The following is a 19,180-nucleotide window of genomic DNA, read 5'->3' as shown; positions in this document are numbered from 1 at the left end:
TAGAACTGCTTTTGCTGCATCCCATAGGTTTGGGGTCATCGTGTTTTCATTGTCATTTGTTTCTAGGTATTTTTTAATTTCCTCTTTGATTTGTTCAGTGAGCTCTTGCTTATTAAGTAGTGTATTGTTTAGCCTCCATGTGCTTGTATTTTTTACAGATTTCTTCCTGTAATTGATATCTAGTCTCATAGCGTTGTGGTCAGAAAAGATACTTGATACGATTTCAATTTTCTTAAGTTTACCAAGGCTTGATTTGTGACCCAAGATATGATCTCTCCTGGAGAATGTTCCATGAGCACTTGAGAAGAATGAATACATAAACATTTGAATGAATCTTACGAACATAATGTTGAGTGAAGAAGGTGGATACACAATAATGCACACTGTATGATTTTACTTACATAGAAAACTCCAAAAACTGGCAAAGCTAATCTATGTTTGAATCTTGCTAATCTATGGCTTACAGGTCAGGATAATGGTTACTTTGGGGGTGAATAGGTAATGACTAGATGGCAGCTTATGGGATGCTGGTAATGTTTTATTTATTTTTTTTAAGTCTGGAAGCTGAAATCTGAGAGCTACTTATTATTGTATTTATGATATATTCACTTTTCCACATGTAAGCCATACCTCGTAAAAAATAATAAAAATCATATGGAGAAGAAATTCTTGGTGAAAATAGTTATTACTTATGTTCATTATTAACCCATACCTAAAATGCATAGGTTTTGATTTTGTTTTTTGTTTGCTTTTGTTTGCTTTTTGTGGTTGTTTTGTTACAGTAACACTGAAAGCGCCTTGTAGTTTCATCACCATATTCCATTGCGGTAAGGAGGAATCAAGTATTAGTTTCCTGGGTGTTATGGATTGAATTCTGTCCTCCCAAAATTCATATGTTAAAGTCCTCAACTGCAGTATCTCAGAATGTGACCTAATTTGGAAATAAGATTATCATAGAGGTAACTAATTGAGTTAAGATGAAACCATACTAGAGTAGGGTGGACCCCTAATCCATTATGACCGGTGTCCTTAAAAAAGAGGAAATTTGGACACATAGATATGCATAGAGGGCAGGGGAGGTAAAGACACAGGGAGAAGATGGCCATCTACAAGCTAAGAATAGGCCTAGAACAGATGTTTCTCTAACAGTCCTGGGAAGGAACCAACCCTGCCAACACCTTGATTTTTCAAGTCTCCAGATTTCTGAGATGCAGGAAGGGAGGGTGATGTTAAAAGCTCTTCTGCATTAGGGAAATCCCCCCCCACACACACACCTGCCTCAACTAGCATCTCACACACTTGGCAAGGCTGCTCTAGGGAATGGGGAGCAGTGGAAGGTGTTAGGCAGGGTAATGACATGATCCCTTTTCTGTTTTGGAACAATGGAATGTTCTGAATCATGTGACACAGTGAAGATGGATCAGGAAAACCTAAGCATCTCAAACAGTTCTATGATCCTTGGGAAGAATCCTCAGAAGGGATCTTTCCTGGGTCTGGAGGTCTTCAAGGAAGTAAAATAACCACTTGATTGTTCCTAAAGCAGTGGTTTGCCATGTTGTTTTGGTCATGACCTCTTTGAAACTCTGTTGAAAGCTATAAATCCTCCCATCAGACAGATACCCATACTCATCCAGATTTAAGAGTACAGGTGAGGATTTTTAAAAGAGTATTGGTTTTTGATCTCACTTGTAGAAATAAAGATGGATGGCTGAAGATAATGGGGTTTCCACTTGTCATCACACAGGAAGCCAGCAACTAACTACTAGCCCTATGCCAAGACTCAAAGGTACCGTTCTGGAAACTCTGTCACTTTCCCACCTTGGTTGTTTTTGCTCTTCCCCTATTTCTTTATCCACAATGAATAGCAGTTACTTAAATCACCAAGAGATTGTACATCTATCTTTAAGGGCAGAAAGGAAAGAGGGAAGCATGAAGATTGAACCCAGTCCACAGCCAGGTTTGGGGAAAGAGCGAGTAACTGAGAGGAGGGCGGCACAGGCTAATTTAATCCTCAGGATTTACGGTGAATAAAGGAGAACATTGTTTCCTTGGGGAGAATTTTCATTATCTTCCCTGTGGACTTTAATTCATTTTAATTCCATTTCCCATCACGCCCTTCTTGGTGTTAACTGCTCAGGGCTATGGGAAGCTAAATCACTGACTGGGGCTGGTTAGGAGGGGGAAGAATGGGAAATAAAAATATATGAGTATTTTTAATTTTCACACTGAGGATCTTCGCTGAAAGATTTCACAAACTCCAAAGTTTTAACTGGTCAGAATTTGCCCAATGAATAGGGGGCACTAAAGCTTAAGGGGAGGTACTATGACTTGTTCACCACTATATTTGCAGAGCTAAACACCTGGCCTGACACATGGTAGTAAATTGAATGAATGAATGAATGGAATAAAATGCTCATGGGATTTGCAGTCATAACATTTGGATATTATTCTACACTTAAATAGATACGTGACAAGTCCCTTGGCGTTTTGGGGACTGACTTTTTCTTTTCTACAAAATAAGGGAATTAGATCAAATATAGATAAGGTACTTGAACATTCTACAATTTAGAATATGAATAGAGTTAGTGAAGGCAAAGCTATTTGCAGTCACCACTATGTGGCGTAGATAAGATGGTGCAATATGTATGCATGTATATAGTATGTCTAAGAGTTTAGGGAAGGCTAATTTGAGAAAGTTTCACTCTGTCCTAAAGGAAACTGAGACCTAAATTTACCTAAAGTGCAACCCTGTAATCAGCAGTGCACTCAGCATCACTTGCATAACCATTGCTTCAGGCAGGACTGGACCAAAATAGTTAAGAAGAAAAGAAGGAAGAAGCAAAGTCACAATTCTCCTAAGGAGAGAGGTTTGGCAACTACAGGTTACCAAGAAAGAAGGAAACTGTTTATTTGGATGAGAACTATTAACTCTTTCAAACTCTCCTGCAGCTTGGAGAGTAGTTTTGTAAGTGGATCTTAATGCTCTCAAAGCTTCTTGGTATGAGAACAAGTGTCCATCCTTTAGATCATACACTTATCTTCAGAACAAATAGGTCCTAAACGTCTCATGTAAACAAACACAACGGAAACGAGTCAATTCAGAATGAGACAACAGTTACATCATAATAGAAATAAAAATACACAGACTGACATAAAATTGATTTCATTAATATTTATCAGGGTACCTTATTTACACTTATGTTTCATGTGGAATTAAGTGGACAGCTTCTCTTAAGTTTTAGACAAATACTTCTATTTTTATTAAATGAATGTTATCTATCTTTGAGATGCTTTTATTACTGGATAAAACTATGCTGCTACTATCCACACACCTTTTAGTATTAAGTGTCCTTTCTTGAAAATAATAATAAAAAATCTTTAATACATGCACACATAGTGAATTGTTAACACAGAGCTTCTTTTGTTCAGGTTATCAAATTCTTCTGGGCAGATTCTTCTAGTTTCTTGACAATATCGTGCATTGGTGGATCTAACTCTGCTTGAAGCGTTTCAAATATGTTGGGACCAGACAATAATTTAACGCTCTTCCTAATTTCCAACTATCCTGCCCTCAAGAATACTGGAGTTTGTGCTGACTTTTGTGGAATGTGTCCTCTCACTGACCTATGATAAATATGCACCATTTTTCTAAAATGATCTAAAATGTGGAGCATTTTCACAATGACTTTTTCTCATTTCTTGGCTCAGGAAATATTATTCTTCCCGCCTATGGTCATCCTGTTATTCACCAGCGAATGTTACTGACCCAGCACCTCCCAGCTGAGGTGGATGGATGGCTAAGTGGATAGAAGAGGCCGGATTTTTGCCTTTTTTAACACAGATTCACAAGGAAGAGCTTCCCCTTCTCCTTTTCCCCTCAAGTGTGTGTTTCAACACTTTGGAGCCATCTCTGGAGGAGCCTAGGAAGTTAAAATGAATTAAAAACAAGGTAATAGCATGTCCAAAAGCCAAAGGGGACGCACTGTCAACTGCAGCTGGAAAGGGCTTTTGCTGGACTGCAGAGGTTAAGTTTACAAAATTATCTAGGACTTTAAAAATAAACCACGACTAAAGCAATAGACACATGCTATTTTTAGTGTCTGCCAATTAAAGTAAGATGAATTTTTTACACGGTCTACTTAATCATGTTGTTCTCTACAAAAAGAAATATATAATATTTTTTGCTTTGATATAGTGTTGACTAAAGTGGAAAAATGGCTATTGAATAAAGATCTCACCTGAAACCAATTCTTTTTTTTTTTTTATTAAAGGCAGGTCTCTGAATTAGTCATGGAAAGTCCTCTGATGAATGTGGCTGGCAATCTGTTTGATTCCCACAGAATACTGTGCCCTGGAAAGATTTTGTGATCACAGCGATAGACCTAAGCACAAGCCTCCGTCTCCCACCTTCTGGTTCTAAGTCCCATGGAAGCACCTACACCAGCTGTCCCCACATTTGTACCTGTGCTGTGCTGGTTATGTATGAAGTACTTGGGGAGGCTTGTACCAAAAATACAGACTCAGTGGGGGTGTGGAGAAAAGGGAACCCTCCTGCACTGTTGGTGGGAATGTAAATTGATACAGCCACTATGGAGAACCGTATGGAGGTTCCTTAAAAAACTAAAAATAGAATTACCATATGACCCAGCAATCCCACTACTTACAATAGCCAGGACATGGAAGCAACCTAAGTGTCCATTGACAGATGAATGGATAAAGAAGATGTGGCACATATATACAATGGAATATTACTCAGCCATAAAAAGAAACGAAATTGAATTATTTGTAGTGAGGTGGATGAACCTAGTGTCTGTCATATAGAGTAAAGTAAGTCAGAAAGAGAAAAACAAATACTGTATGCTAATGCATATATATGGAATCTAAAAAAAAATGGTACTAATGAACCTAGGAGCAGGGCAGGAATAAAGATGCAGACATAGAGAATGGACTTGAGGACACGGGGAGGGGAGTGGGAAGCTGGGGCAAAGTGAGAGAAGCATCAACATATATACACTACCAAATGTAAAATAGATAGCTAGTGGGAAGCAGCTGCATAGCACAAGGAGATCAGCTCGGTGGTTTGTCATGACCTAGAGGGGTGGGATGGGGAGGGTGGGAGGGAGGCTCAAGAGGGAGGGGATATGGGGACATATGTATATATATAGCTGATTCACTTTGTTGTACAACAGAAACTAACACAGCATTTTGAAGCAATGATACCCCAATAAAGATGTATAAAAAATAATTAGTAAATAAATAAATTAAATAGGCATGGGGTGGGGATGACAAAAAATGTATTTGTCACCCCAAACTTAAGACTGTCACCCTTAAACCATCACTCTTCACAAAAAGGATGCATTAATAAAAAATAGATTTGCTTTATTGAAATAAAAATCAGGTGACTACTCACAGAAGATCCATGCTTAGAGGTAGCAGACTTCAACAGCTAAGTAATATTGGTGTTAATTACCCCCTCTACCTCTTAGATGCTGGGTATGTTTATCTGAGGCCCCATCCTTTACATATGAATTCAAATGTTTGAATACCTTTCAAAAGCTATCACCTGCAAGACTGTTTTCTGCACCTCACATTGGCAGCTAACACTAGCTACACTACTCATCCACAATAAATGGCACTGTCATGACTCCAATGGTAATAACATTTGAGGAGCTTCTAGACCGTCAATTTACCTATTTGTATTTCTACCTTGACATGGACTGAAATGTTTGAGTCCTCCCAAAATGTGTATGTTGAAATCTAGTCTCCAGTGTGATGGTGTATGGAGGTGGGGCCTCTGGGAGGTGATTAGGTCATGAGGGCAGATCCCTTGTGAATGGGATTAGTGCCCTTATAAAAGAGACTCCTGAGAACTCCCTTGCTCCTCCCACCATGTGAAGTTACAATGGAAAGAAGGACATCTATGAACCAGGAAGTGGTTCTCTCACCAGACAGCACATCTGCTGGTGCCTTCATCTTGGACCCGCAGCCTCTAGAACTGTAAGAAATACATTTTTGTTGTTTATAAGCCACTCAGTCTATGGTACTTTGTTATAGCAGCCTGAACTAAGACTACCCCTAATATATAAAACAAATCTATTAAAATTATCTATGGCCATTGAGTTTAGTAGCCTAGAGCAGGGGGCGGCAAACATTTTATGTTAACGAGCCAGATGGTAAATATATTAGGCTTGGCAAATCACAACTACTCATTACATGGAGCACCAAAGCAGCCATAGACAATAGGACGAATAGGTGCACGGCACTGGCTGATTTCCAATAAAACTTCACTCATGGATACTGAAATTTGAATTTCATATAATTTTCATTTGCCAGAGAAGATTATTCTTCTTTTGACTTTTTTCAACCACTTAAAAATATAAGCACTATTCTTAGTCCAGGATTCAGATTTGGCCCTCAGGCCATAGTCTGCTAACCCCTAAGCTAGAGCACCAGGTGGATGAAGCCGTGGCCAGAGTCCATAGCTGTTTGAACTTGTCTCTTCTGCTCTGCTCTGCTGGTTATTCTTTGGTCATAAATCGCCTCCATCCCACCACCACGCAAATGCACTGGGGACCAGTAAAGAAGATGTATGAGATTCAGTGCAAAATCATTGCTCCTACAGGCGTCCTATGTATTCACACTGTGTTGCCCTGCCGGGGATATACTACGAACATCAAATAAGGCTCAGACCTCCCATGGGACACGAAAGGTCCTGTGAAATCTTCGCCATTGTCTATGCTTCAGCTTTCTCACGTGTACATCTAGACTTGACAGAATGTACCTCTGAGAGGTCCTGCATAGCCTTGCCAGGGAAGTAGAAGTTAAAATTTTTAAAAATTGTTTTTAGTTAGACTGCAGATCTTGCTTGTGAATACCTCTTCATCTATTATCCATATGGTAGAATTGTTTTCATCATCAACTCAGAACTTATTAACAGAGTCAGTTCAATTCCGGTCTTCTGCTTCCTTCCAACTAAGCAGTAGCATGAAAGACATGAGAGAAGCTGATGGTTAACAGACAGCTGTGGATGTTAAAAGGTTTAATCTATTAATATAGGGCAGCATTTCCCAAAGCGTGTTATGCTGAATGCTGACTCTGTTAGATGTTCTGCCAAAAAAAGCATTTCAAGGTCAAGTAAGTTTAGGAAATGCAGCATAAAATATCTCTTCTTTCTAGATGATTCTTAAAGTGCATTATTAGTATGTTAAAGGCTTTGAGGATTCCCACAATAAGACTGCTTAACTAGGTTAAATTAAGTGTTTCTCAAGCTTATGTGATGAGGGAAGCTTTTTTTCCTTCACTTGACTGTTACTAATATCCCGAGAAACTAATGGTCCACAGACTACATTTGGGGACACTGATACAGACAAGGTGGAAGAATGGAAAGCTTCTAAGCAGGGGAGTAACTTATGTTGTAGAGCAATCACTTTGGTGGGGATCAGACTTTTCTCTCCGGGTTTTCGTCATTTTAGGAGATTACCCCATATGCCATCAGTGTGCTCAAGTCAGAAAGACAGAAGTCATATTTGTTTTGGTGGTAACCTCTCAAAAATTGTAAAGTTCGTGCACAGTTCACTAATCATCTCAACAGTAGAAATGATAATATGAAAAGCATATTATCTTCTGCTCTCTCACCTCTATCCCAACAGCCTGGCACACTTTCCAGAGATACCAGGCAGCGTTATCAGTTTCCACGTCACTTTTCAGCTCTTCTGTGGCAACTCTAAATCTTATGCATCAGGATGCTATGGTTTTGGGTTATAAACATACGACAGTATCTACTGGAGGAATTTATTATCACACTTCTTTGCTTAGCCACTTCTCATCGCCAATCTATCACCAAGGTCTATCAATTCTACTTCTGAAATGCACTTCAAGTCTGCCCACTTCTCTCCATCTTGTCTGTCCGCACCATCACCAGCTCTGTCCTATTTCCAACCCCGGATCCCGCTGGTCCATTCTCCTAATTGCAGCCACAAAGGTCTTAACATTTAAATTAGTCTCTGGCTTCAAAGTCTTCAAAAGCTTCTCATGAAAATAAAATTCAGAATCTTTATCAAGATCTGTGAGGATCTACATGACCAGGCTCCTGCCTAGCCACCCCCCAACACACACACACACACACACACACACACACACACAGATACACACACACACACGTCCGGCCTCTCAGCAACTCCCTCACCCAAAACACGTGCCTTCTTTCTGTTCCTTGAACACTTCCAGGTTTTTCCTTTCCTTACAGTCTTCCTGCTTGCTATTTCCTCTGCCCAGACTGCTTTTCCCTCCATTCTTTTCTTTTCTTTTTGCCAAGTTAATCCCTATGCTTCCTTCAAATATCAATTTAAATCTTTCTTTATCAGAGACCTTCACAAACCACCAAATCTGAGTCAACCCCTGGTTTTTTCATTGCACCTGTTATTCTCCACACTACTTCCAAAATTTTCTTATTATATGTTTATTTTTTAAATGCCTGTAAGATCCAAAAGGATAGGGGACACATCTGCTTTATTCCACACTAAATGCAGAAAAACTGGCATTGTGTCTGGTCACAGAATGGGCTTGATAATTATGTATTACATGACTGAAGCTAACCAGTGGAAAGTTCTCTTCGTTTTATCTCCTGCCTTTTCCTTACATGAAACTTTAGTTGCTTCCAGATTTTCATATTTTGCACAATTATCACCCAGAAGGTTCATTCATTCATCTCTATTAGGAGTGGAATTTTAAGGGCCATCTCATGTAACTCTCCTCTTAAGCTTCTCTAACCATTTCAGTTTATTTTATTCTCTTCTTGGGAACTCATTGCACTTATTTTCTGTACCATTCATTTGGTGCCTAATCTTATATTGCCTCTCAACAATGTATCTGTTACGTTAATTGACACCTTATATTTACATGTTTCGTCTTGCCAATGACGTCATAAATCTACCGAGTACAGGACTTGGTACTTCACACCCTAAAGTTCACAGCACGTCTCTGCACAGAGTAGCTGCATGAAAGGAGTCTCCATCCACCTTCTCTGGTGCCCCTATTTTAAGACTTTGATACGGAAGTTTGACCCATTTCCTTTTACTCTATTTTCTTCCTCAACCCTTCTGAGTGTGTTGCCATCATACTGAGAAAGAAAGCTGTGGAAAGGATAAGTTCTGCGGTCAGAGAGAAGCAATAAAGGGAGGAGTGTGGGGAAAGAGGACTGGCCCAAGGTTTCTAAGTTCCTCCCCCAATGGTACAGACGGTGAAGACAACTTGGTAGGGGACTAGGTGTACTTTATATTGCCAGGTATCTCCCAGAATATTTAAAAGAGTGCCTTGCTCAAGGTTTTGAAACTATGAATATTTAAAAGTTAAATGAGGCAAAAAGGATACCTTCTCAAAAATTTCAATCAATGACTCAGTTTTTCATTGTTCAATTTTGGATGAATTCCACCGAAACATCAATTTAATTCAGGAAGTATCTTTGGGATACAGGAAGGTATTCTGTACTTTTAGTTGCCAGTTCCAATCTTGACCAAATAGAGACTTTTAAGGAATATTTAAAATACCACAAACCGTAGCTACTTTTTGTTTTATTTTTTCTCCCACCAAAATATAAGGGTTATAAAGGTTCTGCAACCCTTTTAATGTACTTAACCAGCCTTCCTCAAGCTACTTCTGAAACATGGATTAGAAAAGTTAAGCCTGTAACAATACTGTCTTTGTTAGTATAGTACTGTTCAAGGTAAGTCGACAGTTTTACAATTATTAGTTCTTTTTACCTACCTGTCTTCACAACGACTCTTTAAGATGAATAGAGCAGTAGATATTGTCTGTTATCTTTATTTTGTCAATGAGGAAATTGGGCGTAGAAGGACTTAATGACAGAAGCATGCAGCAGCTAACTTTCCGTTTGTGTCAGAGAATTCACCTGCAGTGTAGGATGCCTGAGACAGGGTTGTTATTCAGGAAGTGACAGAACAGGCTTGTGAACCTGGCCTCAGGACTGGCTATGGAATTTGCAAGGTCTAGTGTAAAATGAAAATTTGGAGCTCCTTGTTTGAAAATTACTAAGACAGCTGACAATGACAGCAGAACATTAAACCAAGTGCAGAGCTTTCTCTAAGTATTGGGCCCTGTGAGCTGGCCCTGCCTGAGCCTCTTAACCTCTAACATCTGGGTGATTAAGTATCAAGGAGGCTGTGAGCGCCTGAAACTGTAGGCAGAATTCTGTTAATATGCATATGCTTATTTTTCATGTTCCATAGCTTTTATCAGATCCTTAAGTGGTCTGTTAACAAAATAAAGCATTAAGAATGCTTCTTCAAGAGTAATAAATGTTCTCAAAGAGACTAAACACAGAGTCGCAAGAGACTGGCAGGGACAGCATGTGCATGTTCCTTCAGAGACTATTTGTACATGCGTGAGCTCTCATGGGTGCACAAGTATTAATGCAAAGACAAAGAATTCTTAAGGCTGCCCAGATGTTGCCAGAAAGAAATAACACCTGAATGTACCTTCAGAAGATAGGAAAGGGAATGGCGAGACATTCAGGATGATGATGTTCTTCACAAATCCCAAAGTGACACCCAAGTATGAGCTATTTTATTTTTACTCCCTTAAAGGAAGCTTCTCCCTCTTCTTCTGTAATTAGATGTCACGCTCCCTCTTTTAAGTTAAGGAGAAATGGAAGATTTACCAACTCGTGCTGATTTATATCAATTTTATGGATAATTATAACCCAACGTTAGAAATAGGAGTAAAGTAGGAATTCGCTAACAAAGCAGGCTCAGAAGATGCCCTCAGGAACAGGGAAAGAGTGCTCTGTAGACCTGCATCCCGAGAAATACTACAGAAGAAATGCTGCAACTCTTGAGTCTGGCTGGTAAAACCCCATAGCCATCTCCTAGAAGTCTCACACACAAATATCCCTAAGAGCGGATTTTGCTGAAAGCCCTGCTCCTTCGGTCTGAGTGGCTGCCTTAAAATTTTATTAATTTAGTCTCTTTGCCCTTTTAGACAAAATATGCTCCTCAGCCAAATCTCCAACTCATATGAATGGGGTTACAGAGAGACGGGTAGTTGAAACAGCAGGGAAATTCTCAAATTTCCATTTGCACAGAGTGTCAAACTTCTCTTGATGCAGAGCCTCTAACAAGTGGAAAAGCACGATTCACTTGAGTTTCCCGGTCAGTCTGCTGTCCTCACTCTTGTCCCTGTTCATGGCACAATGGGACAATCTACACGATTCAACCAGCCGCCGGAGCTCTGGCAGATCCAGAGAGAACCCTGGCTGCTCACACCTGGTAACTCATCCTTCGAAGAAGTGTTCGTAATTCTACCCATCCCACCAGGTGAAAAGTAGGAGGTTTCTAGGATGAAGTCGGTCATTAACTCTTTTAATTGAATGCAATTGCCCCGTGGGTAATCGCCAGGGGTGCCAGCAGCCTCCCCTCAAGCCATCTACACCAGTTGGAATCTGGTACCTGCACCCCTGCTACCTCCAAGACGCCCAGGCCCCTCGGGAAGAGGTGGAAAACTTCGGACGGGGACAGACCCCGCCCCGGCCGCCCCGGGGCCGCTCCGGCCCTTTTCAGCCTGGGGCTCGGTACCCGGCGAGGCCCGGGTGGGAGGGTCCGGGCGTACACAGCCCGGGGTGGGACTAGGGGTCGGAAAGCTCGCCCCGACAATCCAGGGCGCAGGGAGGGCGGCCACCGCGCCCCACGTGGCCCTGCTCTCTCCTGGAACAGCCCCGGGGGCCGAGGAGGCCTCCGCCAGACCCGGCCGGCGCCTCTGTCTCCCCGGGCCCGCGGCCGCGGCGCGGCTCCCAAGTAAGCCCGTCTGCCCCTTGCCGACACGCGCGCCCTTCCCGCCCCCGCGCGCCCCACCTTGGCGGGCGATGCCGGCGCCCAGCGCGCCTAAGCCGCGGCCGGATGGCCGGGGGGCGGCCGGGGGCAGCTCCGGGGCAGAGCCGCGGAAACCGCGCGTCTCCCCGCCGGGGCCCGAGCCCACCCTGCCGCGGGGCCCCGCGGCTGCCTCGCCCTCTCTGCAGACCCCGCCGAGCCCTGCCTCCCGGCCACGCCGGCCGGCTCCTCGCCGGCGGAGGCGTGGGCGCTCGCGCGGCCCGGCTGCGACCCCGAGTACCTGCTCCTCCGGCGCGGGGCGGGCTCAACTAGTGGTCCTCTAAATCCCGGTCCTTCCCCGGGGCTCCGGGAAGTGCTCCGGCCACGAGGAAGCTGCTCTCGTCTTTCGGCTCCCAAACGTGACACTCTATATATCCGGCTCGGAGACTGGGTGTGGGGCGGGAGGAAACCACCCTCCCTCCGACCTTCCCCTCGGCCGCCGCGGCCTCGGCGTCGGGCGCGGAGCTGGCGGCGGCCTCTGCCCGGGGCGGGAGGAGGGCGAGGGGCTGGCGAGGGCCCTACAGGCCGCGAGCGGACCGCATCGTGGGCAGGGTGGCCGTGCGCGCAGGCCCGCCCCGCAGCTTCCATTCATTCAGCTCCGAGCAGATCCACTCGCTATTACTCCCGGCTTGGATTTTTTTCCCCCATTTAAAAAAAAATCGGTGGGTGAGGGGTAAGGGAACAGAAAAGGCGCCCCTCTCTGGTCTGGAAAAGGAGAGCTCCTACACCTTGAGGGAGAGAGGGAGAGAGAGAGGGAGGGAGAGAGAGGGAGAGAGGGAGGGGGAGAGAGAGAGAGAGAGAGAGAGAGAGGGGAGGGGAGAGAAAGAGAGACAGAGACAGAGAGAGATGGGGGGCAGGGGGGAGACAGAGGGTCAGAGGTTCTACCGTGAACGCTTGGAGGACACACCTTTCCCCACCCACCCTAGCAGAAAAGGCAGCCAAAAATCCGAGTTTGCTCAGCTCGTCCGTACTGCACGCCCAGTGGGAGGGATGCTCTGGTGTCTGCTCCAGACTGCGGAGGCGTCTGGCAATGACCGGCCAGGGCAGTGTCCTTTTAAAAATCCAGGAGGGGCCGGAGGCGCGGTTTACTCATGTCCAGGGTGTGGAGGGCAGAAATCAGCCTCTGTCTGCGTCGGGTGGGAGTGGGTAGGTGGCCAGGAAACTAGAAAGGATCAGAGATGCGGCTGCAAAAACGCAGCCGGCCAGCTTTGCTCATCAGAGCTTCTCATCAGATTAAAAAACAAAAAAACCAGGCAAACAAACAACAACAACAAAAACGTTTTGTTTATAAGCCTGGTAGCTTAGCTTTGGGGGGATTTGCTTTGGTCAGTGTTACATTTTAAACGGGAAAACTGGACCGTCGTCAGGGAAGACTTGTAGAGGGACAGAGAGGCACGTGAATGGAGCTGTCAGTCCTCAGCCAGGACGTGCTGAAAAACGGCCAACGCCCAACCTAATTTCTTGCATAAGGTGGAAGGTAAATTCCCAAATAAACATGCTATGTTAAGAAAAGCCAAAAAAGGAACATTGCCCTATAAGTTGTCTTCATTCTCCTCATTACAACAATCGACATACAAAGAAATAAAATTTAATTCATGCAAGTTGGAGTTAATATGAGCCATTTTTTGCATTAAAAAAAATTCACACCCATCTTGAATTCTCTTCTATTGGACTCTCTTCAATTGAATGTATTAAGCAAAGTGTAGCCTAAAGTCACGGTGGCTAATTTTCTCCGGTGATTACCTGAAAGCAAGAGAGACAGAAAAAGTTAGGACCACATAAATATATTCTTCGTTATCCCTCCTCCCCCTCGAGAATAAGTCTGAATGTGTTCCCCAAACAACGTGTATGTCAGCACTTGAAATGATACTGTCAAATGGTGGTGAGATTGAAATCACTGCTATGTGATGAGTGTTGAAATCACTCATCACATAGCGGAAAAGGTAAATTGTTACAACTCTTTGAAAAACAATTGGCAACAAGTTTCCAAGGCTTAAAATGTTGACTCACTCAAAAATATTTTTATTGTTCTGAATCTTTTGATATAGGATTCTCATTTCTTAGACTATATCCAAAGAAAGTAATTCACAAAAGAGAAATGTCTTATGGACAAAGTTCATGTTTATTACAACACTATTTATAAAATAGAAAACATACTTTCAGTGGAGTGTTGATAAATAAAATGCAACATTAGTATAGGTTACAAAACCATAATTTTATTTTCACCGTTTAAAATAATATTTATGTATGGATAATGTATTCATTTGCTGGGACTGCCTTATCAAAGTACACAGACTGGGTGGCTTAAACAGAAATGTATTATCTCACAGTTCTGGAGGCCAGAAGTCCAAGATCAAAGTGTTGGCAGAATTCTTCCTCTGAAGGCTGTGAGGGAGAATCGGTTTCATGCCTCCTACCTAGCTTCTAATGGTTTGCTGGCAATTTTTTTTTTTTTGGCTTTTCTTAGCTTCGAGAAGTATAACCTTGATCATTAGTCATATCAGATTAGGGCTCACCCTAGTGGCCTCATCTGAATTTATGACATTTGCAACAGTCCTATTTCCATATAAGGTCACATTCTGAGGTACTGAGGGTTTAGGACTTCAACATCTGAATTTGGGGAGGGGGGATGTGGAGAAAGGCACAAATCAACCCATAAACATATAATAGCAAAAAGAGGCAGTGTAGTTGTTACCGAGTCCAAGTTCATACTACTCACCCCGAGACAGGCTAATAAATCGAGAGAGGAGTTGGTGGGGAAAGGAACAGTGACTTTATATGGAAAGCTGGCAGACCAAGAAGATGGTGGACTTGTGTCCCAAAGAACCATCTTGCCTGAGTTAGAATGCAGGCCTCTTTTATACTAAAAGGGAAGGGAGTAAAGTCAGTCATTTCCTGGTTCCAGTCAGCCTCCAGAGGAGATGTGTTAATTTTATTCTTCCTGCAGTCATTCATAGGTGGGCCTGGTCAGGATGTTTTCTGTGAGCCAAAGTTATTTTAGCTTAATGCTCATTACCTGGAGCCAGGGTTCCCAGAGATGGACCATTATGTATAATTTATGCTTATAGACAACATCCCTTTAGTGATTAACTTATCATAGAATACAAAGTTTCTTCCCTATTACATAGTGGGTTGAATGGTGGCTCCCAAAAGATACGTCCTGGTGCAAATCCCTGGAACCTATGAATGTTACCTGATTTGGATGAAAGAGTCTCTGTATATGCAATGAAGTTAAAGGTCTTCAGAGGAGATCTTCCTGGATTATCCAGGTGGGCCCTAAATCTAATGGCAATTGCCTTTGTAAGAGAAAGCCAGAGGGAGATTTGAGACATGTCCTGTTGGTTAAAGTGATTTGAAGACAAGGCAGAAATTGGAGCAAAGTGGCAAAAAAGAAAAAGAAAAACAAACAAACAAAAAAACCCAGGAAAGCCAAGGAGTGCACATGGCCCGCCAGAAGCATGTACAGAAGGAAGGATTCTCGCCTAGAGCCTCCAAAGGTTAAGGAGCATGGCCTTAACCTTGAGATCAGACTTCTAGCCTCCAGAGCTGTGAGTGTATAAAATTCTGTTGCTTAAGCCACCCAGTAATTTATTATCACAGCCTTAGGAAACCAAATCAGGCAGTTTGGGGTGGAATTCTATGTATTTACTTTTTGTTTTCTTCTTGAAAGAGTGATAAATGATTCAAAACCATTTCAAATGAGTATTTTACTAGAAATCTTAAAATTCTCATCCACTTTTGAAGGGATGGGCAGAAGACATGCTGACGATTTTATCGTTTTGCAAAATAAACTCTCCACTAGGCACAAATGCTGATAAAACTGCAGAGGGTTCTGATCCTGTGAAACGGGTCAGGTGGTTCTGCATCCTCACACATGGTGTACATGCGACTCTTGTCGAGACAAATTCGGCTCCATGCCAATTTGATTAGAGAATAGTCTCCAGGGTTGTATCTTAAAACCATGGTTGCTCATGGTCAATATTGAGAAATAGATTATGATAATTACTGACCTCTACTTTGAAAGTCTTCTCTCCCTCACTATTGCTCAGTGACTTACCATTTTATTCAACCCCGTAAAATAAATGTTTCTCTGTCAATCTGCCAGGAAGTTTTTCATTTAATATGCAAAATACTTTAAAATATGCCATATCTAAAATAATATGTCAGATCATTCTAACGACACCTTAAATTTGGAGATTGTGAATACAACCAGTGTTCCCAAAGAGTGTTGTCATTGCCCAATGCTGCTGAAACAAACCCTGTTTCTGTTGACTGAGAGGAGAATCATAAAAATACAATTTTCTAGAACTCAAAAGCTCGTCCTTTGGGCCCACTATCTTACTTGATAGTGGTGAAGACTAGACTTTATGTCTTGTCTAAGGTCACTGAATTAGTTTTCTGTTGTTGCATAACCAATTACTATAACCTCAGTGTTTTAAAACAATACCTATTTATTATTATCAAGTTCTGTAGGTCAGTCATCAGACATGGAGTAATGGGTCCTTTGCTCAGGGTTTCACAAGGCTAAAATCATAAAGTCAGCCCAGGCTCTGATCTCACCTGTGGCTTGGTGTCCTCTTCTGAGCTCTTTCTTGTTTGTTAGCAGGATTTAGTTCCTTGCAGCTATAGGACTCAGGGCTTCCTACTCTTATTGACTGTTGGCCAGAGTTTGCTTCCAGCTCCTACAGGCCATCCTCCGGTGGGTGCTAACCATGTGTACTCCCACAGCATGGCTGTTTGCTTTCTTAAAGTCAGCAGAAGAAAATACCTCTTTCTCTCTTCAAATCTCTGACCCTTTTGAAGGGCTGCAGCCCAATTATATGAGGGCCACCTAGGATTAACTCAAAATCAACTGATTTGGTACCTTCACTTTCTTCATATAACATAATCACAGGAGTGGAACCCATCACAGGCACAGTTCCGCCCCCTCAGGGGAAACGGATTATCCAGAGCATCTAAATTCGAGTGCATGGTCTTGGGGCCATCTTAGAATTCTGCCCATCTTAGTAACTTAGATGGTAGGAACAGCAGCAGCAGAGCGTTGTTTCCTACCCTACTGAGCTTCTTTTGTATAAGAAAAATTGCTTCTTATTATCTGGCCGTTTTATGAGGCAGCTAGATATGGATTTTTACAGAATTTTTTCTTGTCTTCTTTCTCTCCTTATGGAGACATACAGGTCTTTAAAAGTTATATGTCTTCTTTATTGCCAATTGTGAAAGTGTAACAGGTGAAGACTAAACTCATATATTCTGATTCCAAATGTAGTGTATTCAAGTGCTTTCTCAAACCCTGGGCCATAACATCCAGAGTCTTTTGAGAATTCTTTTGAGAACTCTATTGTGAATGCAATACGGTTACAGCTGAAAAAACTAAAAGAATATCCTCCCTATTGACTATTATGCAGACATTAAAAAGAATAACTTAAAGCTATGCCAGTTGAATTGCACTACTTTCCAAGAGGTTTAGTTTATGAAGAAAGTTACATGGTGAAAAACATGTATAATATGATCTTGTTCATATTAATCAATGTGAAATACCTGAATATGTATGTGTATACATAGATATATAGGTCTACAAAAGCTTGGAGAAAAATATGGAAGGATTCATACGAGGTTATTAACATGTTACCTTGGTTGGTGAAGGAGAGGCACTAATGTAGGTGGGGGAAGTGAGAGGGAAGAGTACCAGGCAATGATGGAAAAAGAAAAAGAAAGGCTAAGATAAAAATTATTTTAGTAATAATTTTAAATAAAATTTAAAATAAATTTTAAAAAATTTTAAAATAAAAATTAACGTATATGTTCACATCTATGTATTTATTTAAATTATTTTAAGACAGTTTTAATTTAAAATATGCTAAGAGTCCTCACGCCATCCCAACAAGTAAAAAGCTAAACAAAGTGATAAATAAATAACTCTTTTTAGGTTTGTCAGAGAAATGAAGTTACAGGCAAACTGCTGCCACCAAAACTGGAGAAACAGACAAGTGGATGCAGAAAATCACAACTGACAGGAGCAGAAACCCATAGCAGAAACCTTCAAGTTATCAGTGTCACAGTAAAAAACACCCTGAACTGTAATAGATGAATCGCTGGAGCCTCAGTGTGGACAACTTTGAGAGTTACAAATTCCAGGGGGACAGAGCAATGGGTGGGGCACACTTTTTTGAGTTTTACTTCCAGGTCTTCTGCAAGGTCCTCACAGTGAAAAATTCCCGGGTACTTCCATCAGGAGAAGGGGAAAAGGAGCCATTTGAAATAAGCCAGAACATTCTGTTCTTCTTAACAAGGCTTGCCGTCAAGAAAAACTATTTTACTAGATCCTAACCTGTTGGGGTTTTATCAGAGCCCAACATAACTGCAGAAAGGGAAACACCTGACTCCAGCCCCCTCTTCCATCTCATTCCATCTAAGGGGGGAAAACCAAGAAGAACATTTGAAGTTCACAGCCCAGGGGCATAGGCTCACCAAAAGACTGAGACATAATCGTAGGACTATACAATGCTTCCCTTCTTCACACCTAACCATTACATTATTAAATGCCTATTTATTGTAGTTACTTTTACCCAGCACTCATGTCAGCTTTCAACAACAACAAAATTACAATGTATACTAAAGTCAAAAAACACATTTTGAAGACACTGAACAAGTGTCAAAATCAGAGTCAGACATGGAAGGAATGTTGAAATTATCAGACCAAGAATTTCTTAAAGACTATAATTAAGATGCTATGGATTTTAGTGGAAAAAGTGGACAATATGCAAGAACAGATGGATAATATAAGCAGAGAGATGTAAATTCTAAGAATGAATAAAAAGTAAATGCTAGAGATCAAAAACATTGTAGCAGAAATGAAGAATGCCTTTTGGGCTCATTCATAGACTGGGCATCACTGAGGAAAGAATCTCTGAACTTGAGGGTATGACAATAGAAACTTCCAAAGCTGAAAAACAAAGAGAAAAAAGACAGAAAAAAATGAACAGAATATCAAAAGCTTGTGGGACAACTACAAAAGATATATGCATAATGAGACTACCAGAAGAAAAAGAAAGAGAGAAAGAAACAGAGCAATATTTGAAGCAATAATCATTGAGAATTTATCCACATTCATTTTAGACACCAAACCACAGATCCAGAAATCTCAGAAAAACAAGCAGGATAAATGAAAAACACAAAAATAAAACCCCAAAACTACAAAACCCAACCCCCAAACCTACACCAATCTACAAATGTACAACTAGGCATTTCATATTCAAACTTCAGAAAATAAAAGATAAAGAAAAAAATCATGAAAGAAGTCA

At 41.6% G+C, this 19,180-nt stretch overlaps 1 protein-coding gene across 4 annotated transcripts in view; it reads right to left on the bottom strand.

Annotated features, from left to right (window-relative positions):
• The window catches only part of FAR2 (fatty acyl-CoA reductase 2), a 128,704-nt gene extending 115,820 nt beyond the window's left edge, over positions 1 to 12,884 (bottom strand). Inside the window, exon 1 of one of the 4 annotated variants that reach the window (XM_007120273.3) lies at positions 12,787 to 12,884. The gene's annotated coding sequence lies outside the window, so the exon portion shown is untranslated. Of the gene's footprint in view, positions 1 to 12,120; positions 12,404 to 12,786 lie in introns of those variants that run through there. The other 3 variants (XM_007120272.4, XM_007120271.4, XM_007120274.4) reach the window with 3 other exon arrangements.
• Between the last annotated feature and the right edge of the window lie 6,296 nt (positions 12,885 to 19,180).

Source organism: Physeter macrocephalus, chromosome 6 (genome assembly GCF_002837175.3).
Source record: "Physeter macrocephalus isolate SW-GA chromosome 6, ASM283717v5, whole genome shotgun sequence".
Taxonomy (NCBI): domain Eukaryota; kingdom Metazoa; phylum Chordata; class Mammalia; order Artiodactyla; family Physeteridae; genus Physeter; species Physeter macrocephalus.
This window is presented reverse-complemented; position numbering and strand designations above follow the sequence as displayed.